This window comes from Lemur catta, chromosome 17 (assembly GCF_020740605.2).
Source record: "Lemur catta isolate mLemCat1 chromosome 17, mLemCat1.pri, whole genome shotgun sequence".
In the NCBI taxonomy this organism is placed as follows: Eukaryota; Metazoa; Chordata; class Mammalia; order Primates; family Lemuridae; genus Lemur; species Lemur catta.
The window spans coordinates 15,723,059-15,733,329 of NC_059144.1; positions in this window are offsets into that span (position 1 = coordinate 15,723,059).

Below are 10,271 nucleotides of genomic sequence, written 5' to 3' on the forward strand. Positions count from 1 at the left end.
AAGTCAGCTGCAATTGACAAATGGAGATGTGTATCATTACTGTTATCGTGTGCAGTACTGTTTGCTCTGTTGCAAGCCCTGTTGCATTTTGATGGAGAACCCTGGGAACCCCAAAGGGGTGGAGATGATTCAGGCCCCAGTTACATAGTCATAGAATATCTCAGAATGGGCCCAGATACCATCTCCTCACTCCACAGCGGCTCAGAGAAAGGACTTGCCCAAGGTCACGCACACAGCGAATCAGTGGTAGGAGAGCAGTTCCTTTGACCTGTTTGGACATGAGCCCTGTTCATGAAAGTTCTCTCAAAGCCAGTGGCCCCAGCAAGAGGGTTGGAGGGCAGGGTCCCCCACCCAGCAGTAGGCTGGGGTTCAGGCACGCCCCGCAATGGTTCATGCATCAGGAGCCTTCGTTCTCTCCCCGGCACCTCCACTGCCTTGCTGCACGTCCCCTCCGCTCACTCATTCCTTCTTTCTGTGCCTCAGTTTCCTCTTCTGCCAAAGAGACTATGATCCCTGCCCCCTGGCCATAGGCAATGCAGTTGTGAGACTCAGATGATGTAGATCAGGAGTAATAAAGGTTTTCAAAACTCAGGAATGATCCCAGGGTCCTCAGGAAGAAGGATGGGCTTGGAGGAACCACAGGAGGGATAGTGGGAGTGTGAGGGAGGAGGGGATTGTTTTAGTCTGCAGGGACACTGATAAAACCCACAGAGGGGAAGGAGGCGGGCAGCCAGCCTGGCCAGCTGGTCTTCAGACTAAGGCTGTGTGTGCGGGGCGGGGGGATGGGGGTGGGATGGGGAATGGAAGCGTGGGGGAGGCTGCGTTGGACTCACCTTGGATGGTGTGCGAAGAGGGCTGCTTCCTGAGCCCTGTCCGAGACGGGTAGGATTGGTTGAAGACAGCGCCCCCTGGTGGCGCAGGCCCAGGACACAGCCGGGTGAAGCCTCTTCCAGGTTGATTCCACGCAGCTCTAGGGAAGTCTGACCTGGCCCCTGCCATGTGCTGGGTTCATTTCAGGTGTTTTGTACCATGCATGAACTTACAAGCATGGCAGGGAATTATACTCCTGCCAAACAAAACACTGCTTAGAGAGAGAGGTAATGAACTTGAGAAATACTTGCTCTTAGTTCAACTCTTGTTCCTGCAAGTAAAATTTGCCATGAAAATGACTCATAGGGACAAAGTTTGAAACCACTTGTGGGAGTAATTTTTGGAAAGGAAAACTGTAAAGATGTCCCAGTAACAACACTGAATGTGGCAAAAATATTCATGATACTAAGCAATAGAGGACACTTTCTACAATTAAAGACTCTGACAGGAAACTTTTTGCATCTAAGGGATCTGGTTTAAAAGCCTTATTACATAGAAGAGTATTTCTGAAGGAGAGAAACCATATGAATATATTAAGTGTAGTAAAGGTCTCAGGAATAAGTCAGACTCCATTTTCCGTCAAAGAACATACACAGGGAAAAACCCATGAATGTAAGGAATGCAGAGAAATATGTAGGCAGCAGTTAAATCTTATTGTACATCAGAGAATTCCTTCAGGGGGAAAACCTTAATGTAACGAATGTGGCAAATCCTTTTTGCAGAGGATACATCTTGTTGCACGTCATAGAACTCACCCAGGTGAGAAATTGTGTGTGTAATGAATGTGGAAAATTCTTTGGTAGGAAGTCATGTGTCATTTTACATCAGAGAACTCATACAGGAGAGAGACAACATACATGTAAGGTGTGTGGGAAACCCTACACCAACAAGTCATCCCTTATTGTGCATCAGAGAATACACACGGGGGAAAATGTATGTAATATGTGATGTATGAAATATGCCATGTCATGTATGAAATATGTATCGAATGTGGGGAATCGTTTGCTCAGAAAGAAATCCTCAAAGGACATCATAGGAGAACTCACGCAGATGAGAAACCCTATGCGTGTAAATCACGTGTAAGATAATTCAGGCATAACACAACTGTCACTGTGTGTGTGGGAATACACACGGGGGAACCCTATGAATGCAGTCAGTGTGGGGAATCCTGTATCATGGGATCAGGTCTCGCTGCATGTGAGAGAGCTCATAAATGAGAAACACCAGGAATGCAAGGTATGTGGAAAATCTGTCATTGCAAGTCAACCCTCACTTCACATCGGAGAACACACACAGGCAATGAGCCCCATAAATGTAACAAATGGGAGAAACCATTTGGTCAGAGGAGACCCTTCAATATGCATGAGAGAATACACATGAGGGGGCTCCCTGTGCATGCAAGTGGTGTCCGAAGTCATCCAGCTGGAAGTCAACCCCTTTTGTCCATCAGAAAACTAACATCGCAGTGGCTCTCAATGTGTGGTTCCCGGACCAGCAATGGCAGCAGGAGTGGCTGGGAACATATCAGAAATGCAAAGTCTTGGGCAGACCTACGAAATCAGAAACTCTGTGTGTGGGCCCAGCAAACTGTTTCCGCAAGGACTCATAAGGTTTCCATAAGGCGCTTCTGACACATGCTTAAATAGTCCAAGAACTATTGCTCTATAGGCAAAAATCCTGCAAATGTTATCATTTTCGAAATACTTTTACCCAGAAGTGATAACCATGTCCTCACTCAAGTACCCAACTGGAGGGAAACCATTATAAGTATAATAAATGTGGAAAATCATTCAGTCAGGAGTCAGATTTCTTTATATGACAGATAACTCATTTAAGCAAGAAATCCCATGAGTGTAAATATAACGTGGTAATTTGTTCTAGCAGAGACCATGTCTCAATGCACCTCAGAGGACTCAAGTAGGTGACAAATCCTGTGTGTGTCATGAATAGAGGGAGTCTTCTGGCAGACTGGCGAGTCTTATACGTCAGAGAATTGACACAGTAGTGACATCTATGGCTATAACCTATGTGAAATCCTTCTGCCAGAAGTCAGCCCTGTTGTACACCAAGAGGACCCATACTGGGGCAAAACCCTATGACTCTATGAATGTAATAATGAATGTATGGGACATCGGTCAACCAAGTCACCCTTCAACATGAAATCAGAGGAATCACAGAATAAAGAAGGCCACAAAGATAGGAAATCCATCCCACAGATTCCCAGGGTGGATATTTAATAAAGAAGTGAAAACTTTGAAAAATTTTAACGAGCAAAAGCTAGTAATAAAGAATTGAGACATTATTTTTCAAAGATTCTATTTTCATGAAGTCATCAATTTTAAGAAATATAGGAAAAGCAGTTTTCCAATAAATGATATATTTATTGTCATATTTTAGCTATAGTGCTCAACTTTCTCTAGAAAAATTAACAAAATATTCATGTATAAATAACGGTCCTGTAAGCAATGTGAAGGTCATTAGAAAAGCACAAACAGGACAAATAACCAAATAAAAATTATAGTCAGTGTACACATGAGCAACGTCAGTTATGCAGGGACTGTGTTTCTAAGTATGACTAATACTTACATGACTACATGACTAATTTTATATATCATTTGTATATATGGGTTGTGGGTTTCAAATACTTATGAGTAAGTAAGTATGTGATAGAATTCTAAAAAAAGAACTGCAAAGATTTTCTTAACATGTATTAATAGTATATCTTTATATCTTAGTACAACATATTTCAAATAAAATATTATTTGACATATTTAAAATATATTAATCCCTTATCCATTCTTTTCTGGAACATAAATGTTTATGGTCCATTTGCTGAATTTTAATTTTTAAAAACCAATGTCTTTTCTAGTATTAATAGTTCTGGGTCTATGAAAGTGTTTGAAAGCATTCTCACATATAATATGCAACAGTAAAATACAAATCTTTTACACAAAGTAAATGTGAGAAAAATTTAAGCACTATAAGATAAAAATAAGTGTTTTAAAAAAAACCTATGTTTTATGTCCTACTAGTTCCCAGAAGGTGCCTATAAAATACATTGGCACAAAGACCAAGTATTATGAAAACCAGAAACCATATGTATATTTATTGTAGTTGATAAGATGTTACAGATTGAGTATCCCTTATCTGAAATGCTTGGGACAAGAAGTGTTTTGGATTTTGGATTTTTTCAGGTTTTGGAATATTTGCATTAATACTTGTTGAGCATTCCTAGTCAGAAAATATGAAATTCAAAATAATCCAATGATCATTTTCTTTGACTCATGTCAATGCTCAAGAAGTTTTGAGTTCTGGAGCATCCTGGATTGTAGATTGTTGGATTAGGGATACTCAACCTGTATTATGTGGTATATTGTATAAATACCTGACTTTTAAAATTTTATTTATAACCACTTACATAGCATGATTGATTTTCTAACCAATAGTCATTTCTCTAATATCCCACTTGTTGCCAGAGATTCTATAATAGATCTTGATTATACTAAATATATCTTGCAAATTATGCTGGGAGTGTTTGGTTTGGGATGGGTACGTTGACCCAATTCTAGCGAATCCTCAGGACAGATCATGGAGATAGTGAGAACAACAACTACACAAAATCTAACAGTCAGACACTAAGTGTTTCAGTGGTAACGTTTAATCCTAACAGCAGTCTAATTAGATGGACAGACACCACCATTACCCACATCATACAGATCGGGACACTGATGGCCAGAAAAATGGCACAATTTCCCCTGAGTGGTTCACCCTGACTCCGGGGCCACCATTCTGACCTCCACCCTCCACCATCTCCTGGTGGTAGAGTGGGTGCTTGATCTCCCCTAGTAATTATTTTTCTTTGTTTATTCTTGGCCATTGTTTTCTCTGAGCCCTCTTGTAGGTCAGGATGTAAAAGTGTTGACCAGGGCACACCAGCAGGGAGCGAAATATCCTGTGAGCTCTTATCTAACACGTTGGCCACTGTAAATACATCAGATATTTAGGAAAATTTTGTAGCTGCATTTAAAAATACTCTCCCAGCTGCAGAATTTGAGTCATGCCTGCTTCGGGTCTATGGTATTCAGCCAAATAAGGCCATGCTCAACAGAGGGCGGCCCCTTTGTGGTATTGGGGGGGGGGGGGAGCTGGCAAAATACGGCTGGGGGGCCACATCTGGCCTACTGTCTGTTTTTGCAAGCTAAGAATGATTTTGACATTTTTTAATGGTTATAGTGGGAAATGAAGGATATTTCATGATGTGAAAAGTTCTGTGAAATTCACATTTCAGTGTCATAAAGTTCTACTGGAACACAGCTATGCTCATTTATTTATGTATTTTTAACCTTCATCGTGGCAGAGTTGCCTAGTCGTGATAGATAACCATGTGGCCTGCAAAGCCTAAAATATTTACTTTCTGGCTCTCACCAAAAAGGCTTGCCAGCCCCTGATCTGGGTAATTCAAAAACATCTACTGACTAGACTCCTTCAGGGAGCACAGGAAGTCCTTGGTCTCACTTAACGCCTGGTGGAGACATAAGCTTTTGCTGCCTCATGTTTTGTTTTACAGGAAATAAAGGATCCTTTAGGCTCCAGGCCCCAGAGATTTTGGGGACAGGACAGGAGATGGATAGGGCTGATCTGACCAAAAAAAAAAAAAAAAAAAAGTTAAAAAAAATTAAACGCTCCTTCTAAGCTTCACTATTCTGCTAGGTCTAGATTTTGGGTAACTACCAAGATGGTGGAAAAGAGTATGGTAGGAAGAAGAATGCCTCACCTAGGAATGCCCATGTCCTAGTTCCCAGAAGCTGTGGGTGTGGTACCTGACATGACAAAAAGGAATTAAGGTTGCAGGTGCAATTAAGGTTGCTATCATCTGACCTTCAGTTGCGAAGATTACCCTGGATTATCCAGGGGGGGCCGTTCTAATCACATGATTCCTTAAAAGAGAGCCATTCCCAGCTGAGGTCAGAGGACACGTGATGAGGGATGTAGGGTCCCATAGGTGCTATGTTGCTGGCTTTGAGGATGGAGGAGGGGCCCTGTCTAAGGAACGTCACCAGGCTCTGAACACTAGAAAGACAAAGCTTGTCCCCTAAAGCCTCCAGAAATGCACACAGCTCTGCTGACACCTCAGTCTTATCCCAGGGAGCTCCTGCTGGACTCTGACCTGCAGAACCACGAGATGATAAGATAACAAATTGTGTTGTTTAAATTCACCACATTTCTGGTAATGTTTGATGGCAGCAGTGGAAAACTAACATGGAGAGTGAGCTGGGGCTGCCTCTTAAATCACCATCTTGCCAGATTTTGTCACATCTATAGTATGATTTTTGGCTGTCTAAATACGTTCAGAATCATGTTATGTTTTAGAACTAGAAAGAACCTCAGAGCACGTCTTGTGAATGTCTTATTTTATCCTTGAAAATAAAATAGTATCTGAATCTTCGAAATTAACTTCCTTCTTCAGCGAGACTCCGGTCTTTGCGTGCTTTGTGTAGTTCACTCCCCTGGAATCTGCACAGGTCCGATTTCTTACTTTAACCCAGTGGTTCTTCACCTGGGTGGTTTTGTCCTCTAGGGGACATTGGGCAATCTCTGGGGACATTTTGGTTGCTACTCCTGGGGGCAGGGGGTGCTACTGACATCTAGTGGTGGAGATGAAGGATGTTGCTAAACATCCTACAGCACAAACACCTCCCCTAATTCCTCCACCCCCACCAAACAAAGAACTAGCCCATTCAAAGGTCAGTAGTGCCTGGGTTGACAAACTCTGCTCTGGCCAGTAGACCGTGGCAGAGTGATGCTGTGTCAGTTCTGGGCTCAGCCTTTAAGGTAACTGGTAGCTTCTGATTCATCCTTGGAGTAGAAGTCACCCTGCGTGTTAGTTTGCTAGGGCTGCCATAACAAGGTACCACAAACTGGGTGGCTTAGAACACAAGAAATTTATCTTCTCACAGTTCTGAAGGCTAGAAGTTCAAAATCAAGGTGTTGGCAGGGTTAGATCCTTCCGAGGGCTCCAAGGGAGAATCTGTCCCATGCCTCTCTCCTGGCTTCCCGTGGCTTCTTGCTACCCTGGCCTTCCTTGGCTTATGTCAGCATAACTCCAATCTCTGCCTCTTTCTTCACATGGCCTTCGTCCCTGTGTGTTCCCTACTCTTCTTATAAGGACACCTGGCACTGGATTTAGGGCCCACCCTAATCCAGTGTGACCACATCTTAACTAGTGACATCTGCAATGACCCTATTTTCAAGTAAGGTCATATTCTGAGGTTCTAGGTAGACATGGATTTTGGGGGAACACTAATCAGCCCACTATACCATGTAAGAAGTCCAGTGTCCCTAAGACCACCATGCTGTGAGGAAGCCCAAGCTAGCCTCATGGACGGGCCACGTGGGTGGAGAAAGAGGGATGCCCAGTGAACCCCAGATGTTCTAGCCATCCCAGCTGAGCCCTGGGTATAGGACAGAAGCCCTGTTGGAGGCCCCAGCTCCAGCTGACCTAGTGCCCCAGCCAACCCCGTGGAGCAGGAGAGCCATCTAATCAACCCACAGAATCACGAGCTAGAATTATCACTTAAAGCCATAAGTTTTGGGGTACTTAGTGATGCAGCAATTGATAACTGACACCAGGCCAGGGCGGGGCTGCTACCAACAGTATTGCCCACGCTCCTGTAGGCTGGCTAATTCCCTCTCCCCGCCACGAGGTGCACGTGGGGTCGTACAGCTCACACCTGAGCACGGAGCTCCAGTCAGGACTGGAGAGGGCCCCCTTCTCCCTCCCAGCTCCCCTGGCCACCTGCAGCCTCAGGGCACCCCTGGGTGATGTCCTTTCCACCTGGCGCTGATGTGAGGGACTGAATGAGGATCTCCTTAGAGGGGGCTGGGATGCCTGGTCCCCCACAAGTCCTTTGGCCCCAGAGCCTGTAGGAGGGGCCCGAGCAGGAGGCGGGCGGCTGGCCAGTCCGCCAGGCAATGTCCCCAATTTCATCCTGTGCTTCTGGTCAGCACCCAGCCTGTCTCTGGGAGCCATTCCAGTCCTTGGAAGCCCAGCTAATTAGTCACGTGGTGTTTGGAAAGGAGGTCAGTTGGGAGGTAATTCTGGCATATCACATGAGTAGTCAAAATTAGTCGGCCAGACCGTACACCCACTTTGGAAGACGGTTGGCAGGGATTTTTTTGAAGTTAAACATATACCTACCCTACGATCCAGTATTTCCACTCCCACGTATTTACCGAAAATAAATGAAAACATATGTCCACAAGATTTGCACAAGAATATTCATAGCAGCTTTAGACATAATTGCCAAAAACGAGAAACAACACACATGACTGTCAACAGGAGAATGGAAAACAAACTGTGCTCTGTCCCCCATGGTGAATTCTGTTCAGGAAACAAAAAGCAACAGATCACAGATACGCAGGCCATGACGTGGATGGGTTTAAAAGCCAATATGTTAAGAGAAAGAAGCAGACACATAAATAGTACATACCGAATGCGTGTATTTATATGAAATTCTAGAAAATTCTCTCTATAGTGATAGAAATCAGGACAGGGATTGCCTGGGGCAGGAGGGCAGGGACTGGTCCTGGAAGTGGGGGGTTTCTGGGGGGAGGGGAATGTTCTGTATCGTGACTTGGGAAGGTGGTGACATATGCATCTGTCAAAACTCCTCAACCTGGACATTTTAGAGGATGTAAATTATACCTCAATTTTTTTAAAGTTTAAAATTTTAAAAATAAAAAAATTAAAATCTTTCAAAAAGCAAAGATTAGTCTTTCGGGTCAGAGCTTTTCCAAGCCAAATGTTTGTCCATCAGTCGGTGATGACCCGTCACACATTCGGCCAGTTACATTCACCAGGGTGGTCAGAGTCGGCTGGATGATTTGTTTATGTTCATTTGTGGCTAGTCCGGCAGTGGGTTAATGGGTTGGATCTTGGTCCATGAGACAAATGGTCAGTTAGCAGCAGGCCCCTGGGTCTGGGGGTGGAGGGCATGGCTCCCCATGGGGCAGACGTCCCACCATGGTGAAGGGGCGGGTGTCAGATGGCCCACACAGGCTCCACCACTTTCTAGCTCTGTGACCCTGGGAAAGCCACTCGCCCCTGTGAGCCTCAGTTTCCTCATCTGTGAAATGCAGATAATTAATTATGTTGCCTCCCACACGGGGTAGGCGAGGTGACTAAGTGAGGCGACTGGTCTGCAATGCCCAGCCCAGGCCCCCGCACACAGCGCTCTGGCAACATGCGCTGTGGTTCCTGGTTATAGTTCTCCATCTCAGCAGCAGGACAAGATAACAAGTGGGGACCCCTCTTCCTGGGTTTCGGGACAGACAGTGCTGCTGTCCTGGGGTCATGCTACAGTCACTCTAGGATCATCGCCAGCACTTATTAAGGACTTACTGCATGCCAGGTGATACTACTTGGTCTCATTAAACTGTCAGAGCCATTCCACAGGTCGTAATTGTCGGGAGAGGGGGTTGCTGGAAAAAGAGCCGAGGACCTTGTAAGGAGGCACTAGCAGGGTGAGGGGGGCCGTGCTGGAGGAGAGAGCTGCTCCACGGGGCCACAGGGGAGGGACCCCTGCGGTGTCTGCTTCCCCATCTCCTGGGATGGCCCAGCTGGCTTGAAGCCAGAGTCCCCCATCCTAGGCAGCCTGGCCTCTGAGAAAACAGGACGCCAGCTCAGCATGACAGCAATGGCACGTGGGCAGAGGGGTGTGAGTGGGGGACGCGGTGGGGTGGGGGATCCAACCAGTGGCAATGATAACACAAAGTGTCCCCTACCTCCATCGTCCCCAGGCCCCTCCTGTCAGGGAGGGAGGCAGCTGACAAACGCATCTTCACCTGGGTATTTGGGACTAACAGTCATCCTTCCTGGGGAACTTCCAGTTTAAAAGAGAAGTCTGGGTAGAGCAACGCCTAATGCCTAATCCAAGGGAATACTTGGCTTAAGTATTCTTGTGCCCACAGTGGATCTATTTTATTTTTATTTTTTTGGTCAGGGGCTCCAGTCCACAGTAACCCCTCCCCACCGCCACCCAATGAAAGAAAAAGTAAATAATAACAACTAAGCACGTACCTTTTCCTCCTTCTTACGAGGTGGAAGGATGTTGGCGCAGTGGGGCCGGAGTCCTCTGAGTGCTGGGGTCATGCTACAGTCACTCTAGGATCATCGCCAGCGCTTATTAAGGACTTACTGCATGCCGGGTGATACTACTTGGTCTCATTACACTGTCAGAGCCATTCCACAGGTCGTAATTGTCGGGAGAGGGGGTTGCATGTGGAGCCTAAGCGTGGAGGCGAATGACCTGTGTTACTTACTTGCATGTGGCAGAACTGGATTCAAACCCATTGTCTGAAGAGCAACCTGGCTCCCAACCCTTGAGAGGTCTGCTACACCA